General features: G+C 39.8%; 1 pseudogene; it reads right to left on the reverse strand.

The window, feature by feature from the left end:
- Positions 1–3,099: 3,099 nt before the first annotated feature.
- Positions 3,100–3,409, reverse strand: LOC102433420 (annotated as a pseudogene).
- Positions 3,410–4,183: the final 774 nt, after the last annotated feature.

Consider the following 4,183-nt stretch of genomic DNA (forward strand, 5'->3'; position numbering starts at 1 on the left):
ACCCCGCCCCACCCAAGCTGCTAGCAGAGGCCTTTGCATATGAATGGGCTGGCCCTTTGAGATCTAAAATTAGTGAAAAAAATGAAGCTGGGTCACAGAGACCCAGAACTTCCAAAAGAAGGCCCAAGGCCCCACAGAAGCTTGCATTGCTTCACGGCTGGGCCTCATCTGGGCACCACCTCCAAACCCCAAACAAGGAAGAGGAATCTGCAGATCTCTCTGTAGCTCCTGCTGGGTAGCCTCAGGCAGAGGCTAAATTAGTACCTCCTTAGAGATCCGAGAGCCCGTGTACCCAGTGGTCACATTGGGACCATCCAGATTACAACTCCTCAGATCCATAAGGGACACACTCAGAGGGCAGACTCAGTGAGCACCAAAGCCCCACTAAAACAAGTCTTGCCCCAGAAGAGTATCTTCAGCACAGAAATTCTCCCATGTAGACACAGCTGATTCTTACAGCCAATTGGCCTGGAGGTCAATTCCTCCCAGTGATACCAACAACAATCAAGGCTTAACTACAACAAGACTGTACACACAGCTCACAAAGGGGTGCACCAAGAGTGTCCACCTCAGGTAATTGGGGAGACTGAGCCACTGGGCCCTATAGGACACATAGCACACAAAGCCACTCTATCAACACAGGGAAGCAGCCAAAATGTGGAGACAAAGAAACAGATCACAAATGACAGAAATGGATTAAAGCAAACTACTGGATATAGAGTTCAAAACCACAGTTATAAGGATTTCAAGAATTTTTTAGAAACCGCCAATAAATTTAGTACGACCCTCGAGGATATGAAAAAGGACCAACTAGAAATTAAGCATACACTGACTGAAATAAAGAATATTGTACAGAGATCCAACAGCAGACAAGAGGATCACAAAAATCAAGTCAAAGATTTGAAATACGAAGAAGCAAAAATACTCAACTGGAAAAGCAAAAAGAAAAAAGAATCCAAAAATATGAAGATAGTGTAAGGAGCCTCTGGGACAATTTCAAGTGTACCAACATCAGAATTATAGGGGTGCCAGAAAAAGAGAGAGAGCAAGATATTGAAAACCTATTTGAAGAAATAATGACAGAAAACTTCCTCTACCTGGTGAAAGAAATAGACTTACAAGTCCAGGAAGCACAGAGAACCCCAAACAAAAGGAATCCAAAGAGGACCACACCAAGACACATCATAATTAAAATGCCAAGAGCAAAAGACAAAGAGAGAATCCTAAAAGCAGCAAGAGAAAGAAACTCAGTTACCTACAAGGGAGTACCCATACGACTGTCAGCTGATTTCTCAACAGAAACTATGCAGGCCAGAAGGGAGTGGCAAGAAATATTCAAAGTGATGAATACCAAGAATCTACAATCAAGATTACTTTACCCAGCAAAGCTATCATTCAGAATTGAAGGTCAGATAAAGAGCTTCACTGATAAGAAAAGGCTAAAGGAGCTCATCACCACCAAACCAGTATTACATGAAATGCTGAAAGGTATTCTTTAAGAAGAGGAAGAAGAAGAAAAAGGTAAAGATAAAAATTATGAACAACAAATACATATCTATCAACACGTGAATCTAAAAATCAAGTGAATAAAATATCTGATGAACAGAGTAAACTGGTGAATATAATAGAATCAGGGGCATAGAAAGGGAGTGGACTGACAATTCTTGGGGGGAAATGGGTGTAGGGGGTGTGGGAAGAGACTGGACAAAAATCTTATACCTATGGATGAGGACAGTGGGAGGGTAAGGGCAGAGGGTGGGGTGGGAACTGGGTGGAGGGGAGCTATGGGGGGAAAAAAGAGGAACAACTGTAATAATCTGAACAATAAAGATTTATTTAAAAAAATAAAAAATAAATAAAAATGGAACTGCCATTTGACCCAATAATCCCACTTCTAGGAATATATCCCAAGAAACTAGAAACACCAATTAGAAAGGATATATGCACCCCTATGTTCATAGGAGCACAATTCACCATAGCTAAGATTTGGAAAAAGCCTAAGTGCCCATCAGCAGATGAGTGGATTAAAAAACTGTGGTACATCTACACAATGTAATACTTCATGGTGGTAAAAAAGGAGTTCTTATCATTTGTAACAGCATGGATGGAACTGGAGAGCATTATGCTAAGTAAAGTAAGCCAGTCAGAGAAAGATAAATATCACATGATATCACTCATTTGTGGAATATAATGAACAACATAAACTGATGAACAAAAACAGATCCAGAGACAGAGAAACATCAATCAGACGGTAAAACCTCTGAGGGAAGGTAGGGGAGGGTGGCGGTAAGGGGGAGAGATCAACCAAAAGACTTATATGCTAGCATATAGGCTTAAACAATGGACACAGACAACAGGGGGGTGAGGGCATGAGTGTGGGAGGACGGGGGGTAATGTGGGGATAAGGATACATATGTACTAACTTAATCAATAAAAAAAATTTTTAAGAAAGAGTAGAGGCGCCGAAACCGGTTTGGCTCAGTGGATAGAGCGTCGGCCTGCGGACTGAAGGGTCCCGGGTTCGATTCCGGTCAAGGGCATGTACCTGGGTTGCGGGCACATCCCCAGTGGGAGATGTGCAGGAGGCAGCTGGTTGATGTTTCTCTCTCATCGATGTTTCTAACTCTCTATCTCTCTCCCTTCCTCTCTGTAAAAAATCAATAAAATATATTTAAAAAAAAAAAAAAAAGAAAGAGTAGAGGTACTCTGGTTAATGCTCAAAATGGTGTTACCAGAGGTAAAGCAAGTATTATTAAATATGATTGCAACCATTAGCAACACAAATTGAATTCTTTTTTCCAATAAAAAAGCTAGTTCAATATACAGTCTCAATTTATAAGGATATATCATTTCACAGTGAAAGGAACTTGAATGGTTTACCAATTTTTTTTTACTATGTGCCTTAGATATACCTCACTAAAAACTGGTATTGGACACAATGAAATGACATTTTCAGAATGTAATATTGTAGTGACAGTACTGAGATTGATTGCTACAAACTCTTTGAGTATTAAATGGTTACATCCTAATTATATAGAACATTGGTCCAATAACAAAATAGAGAAGAGCAGCTGGGAATTTATTTCATTCAGTGTTGAAACAAAGTTATCCATTCTTTACATTATTTTCTGCAGATAAGTCCCCTTTTTATATTAAAATCTGATGGCAATTAAATTCAGGTATTTTTCCAAGCTAATGTATGAATAGGATGCTGAAGGCCATCACTATACAGCATACTGCAACATAAGAACTCTCCTGTTCACCAGTTCTGGTGCACTTCCAAAATATACCCAACAGTCCAGTTTTATTTCTGTCCAGGAGGCTGGATGCCAAGGATCAGATATAAGCATAGGTACATATAAGCAGCAAGATTACAGTCAACAGACTGAAAATTTAAAATGGCAGACATAGTGAGGCCAGCGAAGCCCCAGCCACATCACCCTTCTGGGCCCAGGGCAGAAAAGCAATTTGTTTTGTTTTGATAAGATGAGAGAAATAACAAAATATTTTTCCTGCTGATTGGGGATGGGAAAGGGGAGATTTTCTTAAAGAATATCCTTTAGTAACTGAGGAGGAATGGTATCTTATACACTAGTGGAAGGGCTGGTGTTAGCTAGGGGCATGAAGAATGTATTCAAACAGAAAAGAGAGCAGAGTACATGAGCATAGATGCCAATAATTAGGTGGGGGTGGGGGGTAGCGAGAGCCTATGACATTTCTCTTCTGATTGCTTCAATTTTCTCTGTGAGATAGGAAATAATGTTAATAGATGAGAATGAGGATGCATAGGAGGGGTTAGAGTTTGGCAGAGAGAAGAAAAAGTATGAAAGTTATCTGGGAAACTGGTAGAATGGAAGGCTCAAGAAATACAGTATGAATACTGGTCAGTATTGAATGCCTTTTGAGATTCATGGTCATGAATTTAAAGTGAGACTGCAAAGCATTATTACAGAGATGGGCAAAAGTATGTTTACAGGTTTTTTATGGAAGATAATACAATAATTAATAAATAAATATTGCAAGAATAAACTCTGCTTCCTGTACTCACAACTGCAAGCCTACTTTTACCCACCCCTGTATTTTTCCCAGCCATGTTCAACTGCATGAATGCAGACATTTTTTACACTAAGTATTGTATTAAACCAGGGTTGTAGTTTTGCTAAGTGAATAGGAGCAACATAGT

The sequence above is a fragment of the Myotis lucifugus genome, unplaced genomic scaffold, assembly GCF_000147115.1.
Source record: "Myotis lucifugus unplaced genomic scaffold, Myoluc2.0 scaffold_13, whole genome shotgun sequence".
Lineage (NCBI taxonomy): Eukaryota > Metazoa > Chordata > Mammalia > Chiroptera > Vespertilionidae > Myotis > Myotis lucifugus.